The following is a 19,779-nucleotide window of genomic DNA, read 5'->3' on the forward strand; positions in this document are numbered from 1 at the left end:
CAACAGCACTGCGCTAATTGCCGTACTTCAGTGATCTGAATTACGTACTGGTAATTCAGCTGACCATTGTTTCGTAGATCTGGGAAGCATGGCGCTTATGTTTTGAAAACAAGAAATTGTTCCCAAAAAGTAGTCAAAACACCGGTAGAATAAGTAGGTAATCAATGGGAGCGAATACTCTAAACGTCTCCTAACTTTTGGATTGCTACTTCAGCAAATCATCCACTTGTCTCTCTGCAACTCATTCGACTGTGGCTCACGCACATGCACACACAGTCGTACGTTCACACAGTAGCACGTACACACGCACGCACACACACGCACACACACACACACACACACACACACACACACACACACACACACACACTAGCCTCACATACATTTCTGTGATGTACTTCAATAAAGGCTTTTCGATGAATACCCTCACTTCACCACCCGGTTTTGGCTGACAAACGACCCAGATGTAAGACAGCTCATTCTGTAGCACGGTATTCAGAAACATGGAATGTAACCAATTTAGAATCGATGTATTTTGCAGATACTGTGGCTCTGCGAGCATTCGGAGATAACGTCAGTTCCAGTACTTATCAAAGCCATCTAGGGAGGCCTAGTGGACTGCCGGAATATTCTTTCAGGTTAAGAGAATGAGGAATATAGGGAATGCGCTAAACCCTTTAATATCTTGATCGAATTATTGCAGCCATTTTCAGGCACTATCAGCGTTCAAGGCGGATTTCCTTACTGGAATAAATCTGGGAAGCAAATCGTGAAGTAGGAATGACGCCTTGACTGAGGATTGTTTAGTAAACAAATGAAACAAGAATGCAGAATGAGATTTTCACTCTGCAGCGGAGTGTGCGCTGATATGAAACTTTCTGGCAGATTAAAACTGTGTGCCCGACCGAGATTCGAACTCCCGAGTTCGAGTCTCGGTCGGGCACACAGTTTTAATCTGCCAGGAAGTTTCGAAACAGGAATGCTCTGCGCGTGGATAGTTACGGATATCTCTAGGTAAACATTCGTCAGAAGCATAATGGAACCTCCAGTTCTGTTAGCAAGCACTGCGAAACGTTTGTCGGTTGTCTGATTTGAGTAGAGGGGCCCCAAAAAGCGAGGTGATCGGTCCCACAGAATTAGGGAAGGGTAGGGAAGTATGTCGTGCCCTTTCGAAGGAGCCATCCCAGCATTTGCAGACATGGACTGTGCGGCTGGTCCCGGCGGAGGTTCGAGCCCTTCCTCGGGCATGGCTGTGTGTGTTTGTCCTTAGGATAATTTAGGTTAAGTAGTGTGTAACCTTAGGGACTGATGATCTTAGCAGTTAAGTCCCATAAGATTTCACACACATATATACATCCCAGCATTTTCCTGAAGTGATTTAGGGAAATCACAGAAAACCTAAGTCAGGATAGCCAGACGCGGGTTTGAGCCGTCGACCGTTCGAATGCGAGTCCAGTGTGTTTACCACTACTCTAGCTCGTCTGAAACGTTTGCTTGTAACCGATGTATTCGGATATACCGGCAGTTATCTGTCCCTCGCAGCTTAGTTTGACTCGCTAGTTGTCTTCATCCGTCGCCTGGAGCCACTAATTCGGTTCCATCACTTTTTTTCATCAACCCCACACGCTGTGGTAGCTACGATCTGTGAGTTTGCTTCCATAAACGGATGTAAGCTTGTAGAAAAAAAAAGGAAATAAACTGCTACTCCGCCAATATTACCTTCAGATTTACCAGGGATAAAGTGAAGAGGTGTCAGTGTTTGGTAACTATTTATTTTTGCCTTCTAATTTTCTTGGCGATCGTCATACGTGGTGCAGTACAAATTTATTACAATCCTGATACTTACTGTCATGTTGTGCCAGCTGCTAAAAAAATATTACTCCTCCTTCCATCTTTCTTTCAGAACATCATCATCATCGTTAACATCGTCGTCTTCTAGGATTATGTCTTTTGGCCTGTTCCACCTCACAATTCATCTCTTTAAGGGACGTCCATTGTTTTCCTGTTTTGCTACATTGTACTCCAGATTTACTTATCCGATTATTAGACATACGGTGGACATGGGCTTCCAAGCTCAATCGGTATTTTTCTGTCATGTTTGAAATCGGCTCAACATATAGTATTAGTCTAATATCGGAATTTCGTTTATGGTGATTTTCTTTTACAGTGAATGTGCCGCTACAAAGCGGAAGAACTTGATGACTGATGGTCTGAATAGTTCAAATGGTTCAAATGGCTCTAGGAACTAAGGGAAGTCATCAGTCCCTTGACTTAGAACTACTGAAACCAAAGTAACCTAAAGGCATCACACACATCCATGCCCGAGGCAGGAGTCGAATCTGCGACCGTAGCAGCAGCGCGGTTCTGGACTGAAGCGCCTAGAACCGCTCGGCCACAGCGGCCGGCTCTGATTCGTCGTAATTGTTTGAATGTTAGGGACCAACATCCACCGTCACACAACAGCAGAGGCAAAGCTATTACTTTGTAAAGCTGAATTAATGTTTGTTGGCGTTCGTTATGATTTAATGTACGTTGTTTAGTTCCACACAAGTATCGGAATCTAGCAAATTTTAGCTCTACATTAGCTGATTTGACAGATATTTTAATCCTCTTACTTGTTCAATTATTTCTCCATTTACAACAATTTTGGCTCTTATTTGTTTCAAATGTCATCACCTCTGTTATCCCATTCGTATTTTGACAAAACCGAAATACAGCCATTATAATCTTTTCTTCAGTCTCTCGTACCATAAGCTGAGATTCAGTGAATAGCAGCGCCATGAAATTAAAATTATCACTTCTTAATGGGTTGAACAGTATAATGTACAATTTTTGAGTGATATTGCGAATATAAACGTTGAAATAGGTCCGGGAGAGTGGCCCGTCTTGTCTAACACCTTCATTAATATCTGCAGCTTCTGGGATGTTCTTTGCATTATGGATCTTTACTGTATTATTTTTCAGTAATGACTGAATTGTCGTTATCAGAAGTACTGAAACCCTTTTCCTTTAGCGATTCCGGCAGCATTTTTCGATTTACGCCTTTTCTCATTTACTCGTGGGGCAGTCGAAAGACAGTCAGAACATGATCTACCGTCTCTAAAACTATTTTACACTTCTAACGTATGTGCTACCTCTATTGATAGTAATTTTAGCAAACAGACTGTAAAAGGATTTTAGCAGCGTTATTTCCTCGTGATTTTTGTAAAGTGATTTATTGCCTTTGTTGCAAATACGGTACGCCAAAGCTTCATTCCATTCGTCTAGCGTATGTGCGTTCAGGCAGCAAACATCCATAAAATTTAATAGACTACGTTTCAGTTGATCAGATGCATATTTCATCAGCTCCTTGTTTATAACATCAGTCCGCGGGCGTTCTGCCTTCTGTTACTTGGATTACATTTTGCGGTTCTTCCATTGTTATCAGATGTACAGAATCACTGGTATTGGTGTTTATTTCTGGTTCTTCTTCATTATCAGCCCATAATAATTTTAAGTATTTCAACCAATCCTTTTCCGATATTATATTTCGTTGTAAAATATCTTGTTCTTGTTTATTTAAGTGCTTTATAATTTTGTTTATTTTGTTTTGTCTTCCATGAATATCATGTTCCGTCAACCCATATTTCCAGCCCAACTTACACATTATATTCACTTCTTTACTAAAGCAGATTTACTTATCTAATTAGACCTGTAATTGGTATTTTTAGTAAACGAAAAGTTTTTAGATGCGTCTGCTTTTGTATTTTTTTTGGTTTGCTAATATTGTCGATCCAAATCGTTAATCTCCGTTTAGAATATCTATTTTTCCTCATTCCTAATGCTTCAGCGAATCTTGCGATATATTTTCTTTAGTAATATCCCATTCTCCACTTGCATTTTTACTCACATGTTTCCTCATCTATTCTCTCTAAATATAATTGACACTATATTCCTGAAATAGCTGCTCCTTGTAAGTTAGGCATGGTTTGTTCCATCTTTTTAAAAAGGTATGTCACATCTTACTAAAATCTATTTCTTACTTTTTTCTTACCCATGCTTCAGTCATTGTGAGAATGTAGTCTATTGTACTTCCAGCTGCCAATGTAAGTTTATTATGCCTCAATGTTTAAGAAAGGTGTTCGTTATTCTTAATTCATTACGTGTGGAAAACTCTAGAATCTTCTTTCCATTGTTATTCAGTGCATTACACACACGGGCGTTAAAGTTTACGATGAGAATTATAGAATCATTTTTATTTATTTTTCCTATAGTGTTCTGCATCACGTCATAAATTCATTAGTATTTTCTAGTATTTTGAGTTCTTCCTTCTTCTGGTGCATACAGAGAGATTATGGAGACGTATCCTGTCCAACTTTAAGACACAGAACTATTCTTCGTTCATTTTTGAAAGTGTACAGTTTAAAACGTAGCACTGTTCCTCTTTTTCTTTTACAAAAGAGTACAATGTATTCTGTTCTTTAATGCTTTTTCGCACCCAATGGAGACTCCAACAGTTACTGTTTGATCTTTTGTCACTCCGCAAATTCAATCTTTTCCTCTAATTTCTTTTCCGTTTCCAAAACGTAGCACTATTCCTCTTTCATTTATGAAAAAGTGCAATGTATTCTGTTCTTTAATCCACATAGAGACTCCAACGGTTACTGTTTGATCTTTTGTCACTCCGCAATAGATCTTTACACAGTTCTAAAATTAAATCTTTCCCTCTAATTTCTTTTCCGTCTCCATGATGGAAGCGATAGTGATTTTAGCTTCGCGTAGTTCTTGTTTTGGTTCTGTTTCTTTATGTGCCAGACTTCGTTCCACGTCGTTATTTTAAACATTTCTGATACATGTGATTTGTCTTTCGTCTTTAGCTTACTTTTTTCAATCGTCGGAATATAATGATCAACCCGGCGTGAAATTTTCTTTGACCTTTAAGCAATTCGAGTGTACGCTGGCCCCGTCGCAAACGATGTGTAGGGCAAGGACAATGTTGGGACTGCCACCTTTAAAACTTCATTCCAGCTGATTTTGTTTCAGAGTTGATTTGTCCTAGACAGATTTCCTTCTTTGCGGCTTCTAGATGTGTCCTCCGCCTGCGCTAGGTTTGCCGCCCTGGGCACTTTATTTCCCCAGTGACCTCCATATCTGTTATGCTTTCGCCTCCCAGCCACCTGTGGAGGCGCACGATGCACCTGCCAACTTCACTCTTTGAATATTATCCTAAGCTTAATTCCCCTTCATCCCAAAGATTAGTTACGTTACCCCCCAAGAGCCTGAAAATGATGTATTTCACTGAATAAAGAAAAATGAAACTAACTGAAAATAGAAATAACTTCTACTTTCAGGACGCTGTAATTTAGGAGATTTCTCCACTATCAGTTGGTCTGGTTGTGAACTTTCTTAAAACTGCAGTAGCTCAAGTTATCTACTGAACATACTCAACACTGAATTACTAAACGTGAACGGTTATCCATTAATGTTTCCTTTTCATTTCTTTCCACTTAATTCATGGCACATTTAATTTACACTTAATGTCCTAGTTTATCCTTAATTATTTTAAACGCTAGCGTTTAAATTTTTTTCATTCATAAAGTTCTGGTCTATAAGACACATGTTATCGGAGAGCCAAATTGCAATAGCAACCCAAGAACTTCTTTTAAAGAAAAGGAACGTTAATTAGTATTTCTTACGCCTATGGCATAGTGTTCTAAATACCTAAGTTAACGTAGGCCTCCTTATCACTTCACCTACAACTTTTGCTCGACAATTCTGTACAAACAAATAAAAAAAAATATTCTAAGGTGAAACAGTCGTCCTACGAAACAAAAATACGTGTCTTCCATCTCAGTTGCAATCTGGCCGTAGGATATTAATGCGGGTGCAAAGACAGATAATGATCTAAGTCAAGGTCTCAACCCACACCTCTGCAGCAATTGCTTGTGGTGAAATGAATGTCACAATGTAACCTTATGCCTGTAACTTGTCATGATAACCACGCCCACCCGCCTATGCCTCTAGAACAATTGTGTGATATAAAAACGGCCTACAATTAGAGACATCCATCCACTGTTGGTATACAAGCATCAAAATCAAATTGAGTTCGTATGCTGTACAGTAAGTTTCATCATGAAGGCTGGCAGCAGAGATCAGCCCCCACGTGTAGAGAGAACAACAAGTTCAGTTAAGTGGTTCCCTCCACTAACACCACCACTGAGTGACAGGGTCACTTAAACATAAAGGTAAATTTTAAATTTATCAACATTATTAGTTTCCCAAAACGGTTGTCTTCAATATTTTTATCTTTAATAGCACAAATGATATAAGATTAATGGGCATTTTCTCTAAGCACATATGGCCATCTCTCATTGTTATTTACAGCTTCGTGGTATTTTGTTAAATGTTTTGGACAGTTTGCCCTCCCAATATTCCAAATACACACTTTTCAAGATCGTCAATCAGAGAAGCTCGTAAATACGAGTCGTTAAATGTATAACAGTTACTCTAGTGGATTATTTGAATGAATGAACTGTTGCTACATATGAAGTGATGTGTTGGCAAATGTGCCAACACCTTGTAGATAGAGGAGGCCGAAATGCACGCTATCTAACGCAGACGGACGTGAATTCTGGAACAGGATAAGTAGTGAATGGTAGCAAGAAAAGTACGTTGCTTTGGGAATACTTAACTTTTATATAGTCCTTTGGTTTACAACGTTCTTGATGAGACATTTCATACGATAACTATCAAACTATGTAAGGCTAATGGCGCCTTGCTAGGTCGTAGCCATGGACTTAGCTGAAGGCTGTTCTAACTGTCTCTCGGCAAATGAGAGAAGGGCTTCGTCAGTGTAGTCGCTAGCAAAGTCGTCGTACAACTGGGGTCGAGTGCTATTCCGTATCTCGAGACCTGCCTTGTGGTGGCGCTCGGTCTGCGATCACACAGTGGCGACACGCGGGTCCGACATGTACTAAATGGACCGCGGCCGATTTAAGCTACCACCTAGCAAGTGTGGTGTCTGGCGGTGACACCACATGAAGACTACGTATCACTGTAAGAAGCGTGTTCCTGCATTATTAGCGTGTTAAAAATAATGATGTCACGGTGTGTTGGAAACAATGACGTGTCTATAGGACAGCATGGAACAAGAATGACGCTGTAGGGTTATAGCAGACGTGTAAATAGCGGCGAAAAATCGAAGTATGTACACACGCACACATGCACACACGCGCACACACACACACACACACACACACACACACACACACACACACACTCACACACACACACACACAAAATAATGTATGCACTTTATTTACAACAAACTAAAAATCAAAGGTAGGGCCCCACCTATATTCGTCTCCATAGTTACATGCGACAATCAATTTAGCCTGCTCTCAGGACCGATTGTCATGACCGCTCTCTGCTACCAGTTGCTGTCCGCCGACATCACAAGCTGCAGCCTCGATAAGAGACAGCTCGTCACAACTAGCGGATTGTGAACATCACAGGCCGTCCAGCAACGATTAGAACTGCCCATGTACCTGAGAGCTAACAGTCCCTCTTCCAGCTGTGATGAATCTGGCACTCCATTAAATATCAGCAGAAGAAAAAGTAGTGACTACGTTGGACACATTATACAGTTGGCCTTTAACTGCTATGATATTTTCATCTTACATCCCTTTCTAATTTTGGAGGATATTCCAAGTAATGAGTCTTTATTAACATCCGATCATCTTAACATACTGCTAGCACTAACAAAGTTCTTCTTTCCGTAACAATGCTGTTTTAAATCGACTGTACTAATAAACGTTTCGGAACATTGGCATGGCAATACAGAAGGATTTGTTTCTTGGTGACAGATTGACAACGACTAATAGACATGATGGAATCACTGAATTTATTTCGTTTACGTGCACAGTGGTATACTGTGATTGCTGTTTCGAATGAGCTATCTAATGACATTGTCACTGAATTTGTATCACATGTCACTCTGCAAGACACGTCCGCAAGTTTCTGCAGACAAGGTATTGTCAAATTTGGTTACCTGCAATTCTTTTCTATGAAAAAGACAAGGAAAACAGACCGAAAAGCAAAAATAGCAAAATTTCTGTGGTCCATTAATAATGCTTTAACGCCTTGTGTAACTTTCTTCCACCTCCCATTTAACACACTAGTGGAATGGAGAGGCCATAGTGAAACTCTTTATTTACAGACAATATTCGGAGGAGTTTTGATTTGGGCAACGGTAATTTCCAATTGGGAGCAGAAAAAATAACCCTGAGGGCACATACCTTTGTAAGTAATTCTAAGTTTAAAGCTCCAGTTGCATGGTATTATTTACCAGTCATTTTAAGGGCGCTTACTTTCTCATAATTTCTTGTATCGTACTATATACACAGCGGGGTTTTTGAAACTCGCATGGCTACGTTGGTTTTCGATACATTTCTCCCCTGCGTATTATACTGACTATCTTCCATCTTACTGTCACGGATAGCAGTTTGTGGCGATTTAACTCAAGGACCAGTGTTGACTGTCTATGCATCAAAAACTGAGATTCTTGGACATTAAAGAAATTTCCGATAGTGGTCAAGTAACGAAAACAATACTGGAAGTTAGACGTAGATAAGAAAGATTTCTTATTTAGCATTGATATTTACTTGCATATAATTTTTTGCGACAAACTAATGGACATGGTCCAATTACGTGACAGTGCCCGAGGTGAGACTCAGCTATCAGAAGACCATTAAATGTGACGTTTCATATTATAAAATTCAGCTTTATATTGATTCACAGTAATTGTTTCATCCGAGCGATGGAAGAGAAAATGACAGATGTTGTTCTCTATTTTGAGGGAGTAGTGAAAAGAAGGTAAGGAATCAGTTTGCCACCGTGTCATTGAAGATGAAGCACAAATCAGCGAATATCCGAATCTGATATTACATTTAGAACAGGGTAACGCGTATCTAAACCATCTGTTGCAGGAAGCCATAAATAAATCCGTAATAGGGACCTGCCTACGTCTATTTGATACAATGCACCATGTTCTTAAGAGCTGAATATATTTGTGGAAACCCGAACAGCCTAAGATACTAATTTTTCTTATGACCCATGGGATAACAACCATGAACAGTTCAAAATGGCTCTGAGCACTATGGGACTTAACATCTATGGTCATCAGTCCCCTAGAACTTAGAACTACTTAAACCTAACTAACCTAAGGACAGCACACAACACCCAGTCATCACGAGGCAGAGAGAATCCCTGACCGAGCCGGGAGTCGAACGCGGGAACCCGGGCGTGGGAAGCGAGAACGCTACCGCACGACCACGAGCTGCGGACCCATGACCAGTCCACCACATATTGATAAAATGCAGATGTAGATATATATAGGTAAAAAAGTGGAATCAGTACATCGAAGTTAGCATGGCATGATAATATTACACAGTATAAGGAGATTACCACATATGTATACAGGTGTATTTGAGTCATTACGCTCAGTCCTCATATTAACTGTAATCTCTTGAGACGTGTGTGTGAGAATGTAATTGGTCGAAAAAGTGTTTGGTAAGCTGTTTGTTCTGTGGATGATGAACAGCATTTCCTTAAAAATTAGGCCAATGACCTTCAACAAGGCATCCGATTCTCCTACAAGTTGTATTATGTAATTACTCTGCATTAAGGTATTTTTGTTCTCCTAATAGTTGTATATGTAATCATTCTACATTAACGCATTATCGGCTCGTTGAGGATTCCAATGGCTTACTACCAACAGCGTAATGAAACAGTAATGAATCTCTTCACATCTTTACATACATAGCTGGTCTTTTCCCCATGGCTTCGCACATATATTGAACATGCCTCCTCACACATTAACTGTTTCCACCTCTTCGTCCTATTGTCTATTTACCTCCTCCTCCTACCTCTATCTGCAAACCTCCTCCAGCTCGCTCTCTTTGTGTCTTGCTGTCGTCCTCCCCCTCTTTCTCGTTTCTGACCATTTCCTCCAACCCCTTTCTCTTACCATATCTTCCCCACCCTCCCTTATTCAGTACCCTCCTCCCCCTCTCTCATTCCATCTCTACTTATTCCTCTTCCTTGTCCACCTTCCCACTTGCATTCTACACCTTCCATCTGCCTCTTGCATGTTCCCCTCCTACCCTTTTTTGCCTCCTCCCCTTCACTATGTCATGCTGCTTCTGTGCCTGTTTTTATTGAAATCTCCACACAACACACACAAACACACACACACACACACACACACACACACACACAAACTCACACACCCCACATATACACGCATGTGGCGGAGGGTATGTTATAGCACTATTGTCGATTTTCCTTCCAGTGGCACTCTCACAAACTGATCAACGAAAAAATGATAAAAAAATGTTCTTTTTAAAATTCAGTCTTGATCGCATCACGTATGCTACAAGAACATAGGTGACCGGTTTCGGTCATATCACATGACCATCATCAGACCCATGGCATCCTTCGATGATGGTAGGTGGAGCACTCTTCTCAGCTGCTGTGATGTTAACTGGTATTGACATCACAACAGTAGACCTCCCCATCCTCTACTGTACAAAATTAAAATTATAGGCAGTCCGAACATACTTTAAAACTTTTTCTTGGCTCTGACTGAAAGATTTACTCATAACCATGTCAACATTTGTGTATTTTTATTATGCCCATAGAGAAACTGCAGTGCTGCCACAAATGTGTTCTATATTCAAAATCTTTAATATGAAGTTGGTCATTTTTCTTAAGGCCTGTGTTATAACACTCTTTGTAAGACCAGTTCCAATATGGTTATGTTTATATTTGATGTCAGCGTTATGAATAACATCCTGGACTGAGAACAACGCATTTCTTCTCTTTTAATACGACACATATGTATAATCGGACCTGTACACGAGATTACTTTTAGGCAAATCAGAAAGCTAATTTAGTCTAGTGTCTGGTTAAACACTTCAGACAGGCAGGCAAGAATATATCTGCTGTTGTCATTTGCCTTAAATGATCCATAAACGTTTTGAAAGCTCGAACATCCGCAAAATTACAAGGCCAATATTAATTTAATTTACAGCAGTGTTACCGACATATCAGTTTCACATATAACGTATTAGAAAAGCAAAAACCTCGAAAAAATCAAAGAAACTTAAAAAAAGATTGCAAATTAAAGTCATGTCATCGAGGGGATTGTGGAAAAATGTCGGTTATAATGTCGGGGTTCACATTAATATGTCGGTTGATGGACAGGCGTCCCATTCCATCAATTGTTTCATTGGCGACTTCAGATTAAATTTTCGGTCTACACAGGCCGCTACAACTTCGCTCACAACTGCAGGCTGACACAGGAAGGACAGGAAATATTTGAAGTAACGTTCGAATGTTTGGGAAGAAAATCTCTGAGCACATCCATAACCTATCGAGTGAATTCTCTTATATGTCACTGTCGTCAACATTTTGCCATATCTTCTTCCATCTATCGTATTCACTTTTACAACCCTTTCTGATCTTGGTAGGTCACTGATATAAATACGAGTAGTGGACCTGTTCATTTGAAAAATTGACTTTAGTAATAAATTTCGAGACAAGGTGTTGCATCTTAAGACACTCATTCTGATGCCAGGAAAAAAGTTCTGGCAGTTCACTGTGTAACATCTCAATCTAAGGGATGGAAAGACTAATGCGGAAGTATTCCTCAGGTATTGGGTAAGTAATGTTCTCAGGCTGTGGATGTCTCCCGACCAGTCACTGCTGGATGCTAAAGAAATTTGATAGGGTATGCAATGGAAGCACAAGTATTCTTGTACATTTACGCATAGAATATGGATAAAATGTGGCAAATGCGTAAAACAAGAAAGAATAGGAAATACGTGAATAAAATATGGAAAAATTAAAAATTACGGAATAAATATAGAAAGTAAGGAAAAATCCGAAATGGGAATACAAGATACGTGTACTTACGGTAAATATTGAAGGAGAGTGGTCACATGTTCACATAGTTGTAATACTATGATGATTTCAAAGGTATTCACTTTATGACACTTTTTTGCACATAGAAGATATGTAAGTATTTCGGATATTCTGTACAATTTACATTGCATTAGGAAAAGAAAAGTAGATAAACGTTTAACGTTCCATTGACGTGTACCTCAATGGTGATGGAGTACAAGCTCAGGTTTTTCAGGGCTGAGGATTGAAATCGCCCATGCCCATTCACAGGAATTTTCCAGCCTTTACCAGAAGCGATTTAGGGAAATCACAGAAAACGTAAATGTTGACGGCTGGATGTGCATTTGAACTCTTGTCCTCCCAAGTCCAGTGTATGTTGCGTTAGAGCCTCTGGTGCTGTTTGCAAAAAATGCTGTATAATTATATACAGACCGGAAAGTTATTGTTATTTTTCTAAAACGTTAGACACTAGTAGTCAACATTCCATACAGGCACTGAAAATATGAAGATAGGTCAGTTCTCGCATGATTACATCATGATCTTAAAACCTCTTTCGGGAAAACTTGTCTACCTGAGTGAATCGTGAAATTGGTGCTGAAACGTAGTATTGACAGACAGTACCAGCATTTGTCGACATGGATGATCTTCCACACGATCATTCCTCTCAGAGTGCTGTTAGTAAGAATTTTGGGTCTGTGTTATCTGATAACAAGCGTTGTGGGAATGGCACGCCAGAGGCAGCTTGTACCACACATTTCGTTGAATTCGTAGCGACTTGATGCTGTATCGGTGTGTATTGCGTGAAAAAACATCTAATACTGTTACTACACGATCTCCAACGTACCAGTCCTAGTTCCTTGCCTACACTGATACGTAAATACACTTAGAAAATTGCATCATACAGTTTGAATAATCAAATGTGTGGCATAATCTGTAAGACTTTAATGAACGCGTTAGATATCGGAAAGGAGTGACATCACACATAAATTTTAGGAAACGAAGAATTACACAGAGAGAGTAATCGGAATTTCCAGCATAAGTTCTAGAAATAGGAATGGGACGACATTGGAAATGTGTGCTTTAATGGTGCAAAGACCGGCCATTCGAGAAACGTGGTATCAAGATGAGATTGTCATATTACCCTAGTCATCGAAGAATTTAGCAGGGAAGTGCTGGAAACCATTTCAACAAAATATAAAGTTGAGTGGCTATGTTATATGAACTGGAGTGGCATATGTTAAAATGCATGATCTAATGGATAAAGTGTATGAACTACTACTTCATGTAGATGATTATCACATTATGTATGTGGATGAAATGCAGGAGTTTGCTGGGACTTCTAGCAAAATGGAGAAGTATGACTACCTAACATGAAAGCATGACTTTTATGTCTTAGAGGAAGACTACCAAAAACAGTAATTTTACTGTAAAAAATCATTATACTGTTCCTTCTTCCGTATCTAAAATCATTGAATTTGCCACTAGAAGCTACGATTTCTAACAATGCAATGGATTGTGTGTGTGAGTATGTGGAAGCCGTTCTAATAATATCAAATGACAACAATCAGTATTTTTTAGAATACGCTCGCTGCTCTCAGTACCTATGACTCCCAATGTGGTGGTGTAAATAATAGTGAGGACGATACATATATTCCACATAAGTGCCATGTTAAAGACGGAGAAATGTATTTTTCGCAATTCACGACACCGCTTTCCACAATACCAACAAATTAGGATTGGTTCCGACAGCGCCATTCCGCAATTCTTAAGCACAATAGCCAACCTAAACATACACCATCAAACATTTTGTGTATAACGCATACCTGTAGAACCACTTTCATCCTGCACATTTACCTACTGGAGTACTAAGAACAAACGAAAGTTGACCTGTACACGTTTCAGATGATCAATACGAGCTGTCTACTCTGGCTGCCAATAGCTTTAATTATTTGCCCATAATAGGTGAGGTAATCTGTGGTACACACCTGATTTCATTGCTTTGCTGGAGTACTGGCTAATCTTCGTAAGCAAAATACATTTCAAAATCAGGAGGATGGAGGTTCGGAGTGTATATTCCGTACAAGACTTTAGCTCAAAAGGAATGTTTGTTAATGGCAGAACGCAGTACCACACAACAATACTCTACACGAAAAGGGGCCTGGCAGCTGTTAATAATGGTAGTCTGCTGAAAAAGAGGGACGACAAACATAGCGTTGACAGTCATTGTTCATAAGCAAAAATCATAGATACACTGAGGTGACAAAAGTCACTGGACACCTCCTAACATTGAGCCGGACCTACATTTGTGCAACATAGTGCAGCGACTTGATGTGGCATGGACTCGACAAATAGCTGGAAGCCCCTGCAGAAATACTGAGCGATACTGCCTCTACAGCCACTGCGAAGACGTTGCCAGTGCAGGATTTTGTTCACGAGATGACCTCTCGATTACGTCCAATAATTGTTCGATGGATTCATGTCGGTTGATCTGAGTGCCATAATCACTCGTGCGAATGATCCAGAATGTTATTCAAACCGATCGCGAACAACTGGGGACCGGTGACATGGCGCACTGTTATCCATTAAGTTACCATCGTTGTTTGGGAAAATGTAGTCCATGAATGGCTGCAAATGGTCTCCAGGTATCCGAAGATTACCACTTCCTGTCAATGACGGGTTCATTTAGACCAGAGGATCCAGTGCGTTACATGTAAACAGAGCCAACATCATTATGGAGTCACCACCAGCTAGCAGACTGCCTTGCTGAGAACTTATTGACACTGGCAATTATACGCAAATTTCAGTGCTCTAAGTCGTTAAGTGAAGGCCGTCGGCCACTGTTTTATCCGTGATGAGAGGTAATACCTGAAATTTGTGCTCTGTATTATTCATATGAACATACAATATCTATAATACAACCTCTGCTATATGCTACTATTGTGTTGTAAACTGGCTATCAAGCATTAATTTGTTTGCTAAAGTGCAATATACTCCAATTCTATACACTAAAACGTAGGGGAAATAAGACGTAAATTCGGTCAGCCTATATCTCTAAATTGTTTAAGTAGAAACCGATTCCACAAACTCATGCAGTTGGTACACTGATATGAAATGTATTATAGGACGTCAACTACGCAAGAAGCATAAGTACATGTTAAGTAAGAAGGTGGGATGAGTGTCGGATTCGTCTTTCTCTAAGAGACCTCTTTGTATGTATCCTATACAACATCGAAATAACTCTTCCATAAGACCCAAGCACTGTTGTACAAGAGGTGCTGGTACTTCTTGCTGCATATGGGTGATGTTATATTTATGTATTGGTGAGAATACGACATGACAAGGAGAATCACAATCATAAAAAAACAATGCAGATACATGAAACTTTGTGTTGGCATTACTTTACAGTACAAGATTGGAATACAAGTGTCATTTTTATGCACGAATATATAACGGAAAAAGCTCGAAAAAACACACAACTTATTTCTCCCAAAATACTATTAAGAGAAAAGAGAATAATGTGAAAAGGAATTCCATAACGTCGCCACCATCACATATCTGTTGTAGTGACCGCTAGCGAGATAGTGGCATATGGAATAGCCTATAGACTTTCATTTTATCGCGATTGGTATGTGAAAGTGGAATCGGAAAGGAAGTCGATATTACTGCTATAATGTACTCTCCACCACACACTGACAGCGGCGTGCAAAGTATGTATTTAGGTGTGTATGTAGCAAGTTGACTGCAACGCCAGAAGGCTGTTGCGAAATGCACGAACATGAACCATTGATGTAGGTGCTGGCTGTGAATAAAGGTATCAAATTACGTACATAATTAAGCGAAGCAGTCCATTAATTATCGGTAGTAACTCATTTGAATGAGTAACAAACATACAATATAATGATGTAGGATGGTTGCATAATATGACTTGAAGGAGAATCAGAAGCCATGCCGAGGTACGTTGGCAGAATCTTAAGTAAAATAAAATTCATAATTCCCAAAGCAAGTGGCTTACAAAGGGCATTTTCGACTGATTACATCCTACCAAACGTGTCTGAAGGAACTGCAATTAATTTGAAGGCTCAGTCTAAGGATCCCCTGTACGGTTCTGCATACATGTAAATTACTTATATGGTATTCTCATTGTTCTGCACAGTATTACCTAGCCATACAAACTTCGATTTATTGAATCCACGTGTCTATCCGTGTACATCTAACATATACATTGTATCAGCATGTGGTGGACTTGGCACTGTTGTTATTCCACAGGTCTTAAGGAAAATGAAGTTCCTTAACATATTCCTGTTTCCACAAATACAATTATGCCGCAGGTTTAAGAAAATGAAATGAAATGATCATACGACAAGGTTAACCAAGTGATCAAGTCTGGTTTTTATCGGCCACCTTCTGAAAGTCTTTCTATTTTGTGCCATCCTGCTAATGTCGCAGGTTCGAATCCTGCCTCGGGCATGGGTGTGTGTAATGTCCTTAGGTTAGTTAGGTTTAAGTAGTTCTAAATCTAGGGGACTGATGACCTGAGATGTTAAGTCCCATAGTGCTCAGAGCCATTTGAACCAATTTTTTTTGTTCCACTTCGGCGACTCGAGAGTACAAAATGATGTTGGAAAGATTATTAGGGCAACCCAACACGCACTTCCGAGCCAATAAAACCTGTCAATCGTCGAAGAACTGAACCTGGACTCAATGTTTCAGAGGCAGCAACGCTGGAATATAACTGGGTAGGTCCGTGTTAAGGATCTGCTCCATGGTTCTTCCAACGCTTGGCTCTGACTGACAGAGTTGTTGGTTGACCTCCTGATGGATATCGGACCAAATTCTGTCCATAGTGACTGAAGAAAGCTCCACAGATAAGATCGTTAAAAAATTATTTTAGTTGATAATCGATTTCTAGAGAGCTATGCTGCCATTATCGGATATTATGCATGGCTCTGTCGAAACCGGTCATCTAATAAACAATTCTGGCTTGTCATGGTATCTCAGTTACCGTACACTGCGGGTCACCCCAGTCGGACTTTATCAGAAACATAAAATTTTTCACCAAACGGCGCACTAGGTCGTCAAAATCCCGAGATGCTTGGAGAGCACTGTCCGTAATGATCCAAACGTTCTCAGATAGGGAGAGATCTGGCGAACTTCATGGCCAAGCTAGAGTTTTCCAAGCGCGAACAGAAGCAGAAGAAGTTCTCGCCGTGTGCAGGAGGGAATTATCTTTCTGCTATGTATGCCTATCATAGCCTGTCATGAAGGGTAACAAAACTAGGTATATAATATCGTTGACATAGAGCTGTGCTTTATGGGTGCCACAGATAACAGCCAAAGGGACGTTGCTGTGAAAAGAAGTGGGACCCCAGACCATCACTCCCGGCTGCCGGGTGGTCTGGTAATGGAAATGGCGTTTGGCGTCATTGGCCGGGAGGCCCCTTACGGGCCAATTCCGGCCGCCTTGGTGGAGGTCTTATTACATTCGACGCCACATTCGGCGACCTGCGCGCCGAAGAGCGATGAGATGATGATGAAGGCAGCACAAAACCCAGTCCCTGAGCGGAAAAAATCCCCGAGCCAGACGGGAATCGAACACGGGCCCCTTAGGACGGCAGTCACGCTGACCATTCAGCTATCGGGGCGGAAAGGGGTCGTGCGGTGAGTGTAAGTGAGACTGGTATCCCACCGCTGTCTGGGAGGACTCTAGACACATCTTCACCATGTATTTTTACTGACTGGAGTAGGATTGTCTTCATAGATGGATTCCGCTTCGAAATGAGTCCCGATGACCACCAAAGACTTGTCTGGGGACGCGCTAGACAGTGGTGGGATACAATACTGACTGTCGGTCGCTGTGCAGCCCAGCAGCCAGTAGTGATGGTATGGGGTGCCACTTCTTTTCATAGCTAGGCCCCTTTGGTTGTAATCCGCGGCATCCTTACAGCACGGTGATACGTCGACTATATTCGACATCCTGTTTTGTTGCCCTTCAAAGCAAGCCATCCTCAGCTTACGTACCAGTAAAATAATTCCTGCAGGCACACGGCCAGAGTTAGTCCTGCTTGCATTCGTGCTTACCAAACTCTACCTTGTGCAGAAAGATCGCCAGACTTCTCCATAACTGAGAATATTCGGAGCACTATGGGCAGGGCCCTCCAACCGGCTCGGTATTTTGACGATCTAACACTTGACTTCGGATGATTTGGCATGACGTCCCTGAGCCATGCACGGCTCCTATTCATGCCATTTATTGTTTGTCACCTTCTTTTACGGAACTGCCTCCTCCTTTTCTTGTTACATGTACTGGCATCACTAATTTCTGCCTTCCTTGCCGATGAGTGGCAGCTGCAGCGCTAATCGATAGGTGCACTGTCGTACCATCTCTGGAGTGACCAATAATATTTCCGAATCGACGTGTGTCTGTAAGTCAATTGGAGACGGACCGGGAGTGCAGTCGGCCACAGAGTTGAGTCGGAGACGGAGTGCCAGTGAGGTGCTGACAGACCGTACTTGCCGATCACTGGGAACACACATGCACTGTCCGACGAAAGGAGACTGGAGTGGGAACGACCGTTGGTTGGTTGTACGGTTAGTCGTCTCATCAGCCGACGTGTATTTGGTCTTTCGACCATTTCCGTGTGTGTGGCAGTCGGTCGGTTGAGGGAGAGCAGCGAGGGAGTCTCTGTGGCGCTTGGTCAGGCCGGAGCCGACACGTAACTTACTATCAAGCCTGAACTGCTATCACATCTCTTCGTTTGATCCTGGTTGTCACTTTCTGGGAGATTCCTGTGAGCAACAACGTGTGTGCATCGAAGTCAGGTAGAACTGCAGCCATCTTCCTGTGTGGTGTTTAACTTAATTCAATTCATTACTTCATTAATGAAGTGTACCAGCAATACTTCTGCCTTGTGGCTGTTGACGTTCCGGTGACCTGTCCTGGTCGTTGATGTAGTCTTTGGCAGTGTATTTTCCTCGTCGTGTTGATGCTGTCCAGCACGGCGTGTAGTTTGACAGCTGAGGCGTTACTGATAGTTTTGGGCGTTTATTCTGACTTGGCTGGTTTGGGCACCAGTATCCAGAACGTTGTGCTATCGACATCTTGTTGTCGTTTTGCTGGGCGGGTGGAGCAGAACTGATCTTTTTGGTTGGTTCGTCGGCTGGCTTTCGGTTGGGTTGCCTTCCGATTAAGAGGTTGTCGGTCTCGCTGCCTGTCTGTCCTAAACATGCATTAGTGTTACTTTCCCAGGCCGATCCTTGGAACCTTCCGAGATCCGCTCCTTGTGTTTTGCATAGTGATTTCCTTTTTAGTCTTAAGTACTCTGTGTGGCTTTCAGCCGAGCTTTAGCTTATTAAAATTGCAAGGTTTTTCCTCTTAGGCCTTAAGCCATAAAAAAAAAATTGTTTCTGGTTTGGTATGTGGCCATCAGCCGAGTCTTCCAGCTTAAATTAAAAATTGGAAATTTCTTTTTCTCGGCTTTAAGCCGTGAGATTGTTTGGGTTTCGTGTGTGGCCTTCAGCCGAGTTTCATGTGAAGCATTTTAGGATAAAGCCTTTATTTTAACTGAAATTTAGAAACTCTTCCCTTTAGGCCTTAAGCCGTAAAATAGTTTTGTGCATGGTGTGTGGTCATCAGCTGGGTTTTAATCACTTTTAAGTTAAAAATTCATAATCCTTGTCTAGCCCTTAAGTCATAAGATTGTAATTCGTTAGTAAGAGGACTTCACCCGAGTATTACACGAAATATTTTAAGATAAGGCCGTCAGCCTTTTCAAATTGAAAGCTCTTCTTCCTAGGCCTTAATGTGTTAAATTGTTTTGTTGATATGCGCCTTTCAGC

This window comes from Schistocerca serialis, chromosome 1, assembly GCF_023864345.2.
Source record: "Schistocerca serialis cubense isolate TAMUIC-IGC-003099 chromosome 1, iqSchSeri2.2, whole genome shotgun sequence".
NCBI lineage: Eukaryota > Metazoa > Arthropoda > Insecta > Orthoptera > Acrididae > Schistocerca > Schistocerca serialis.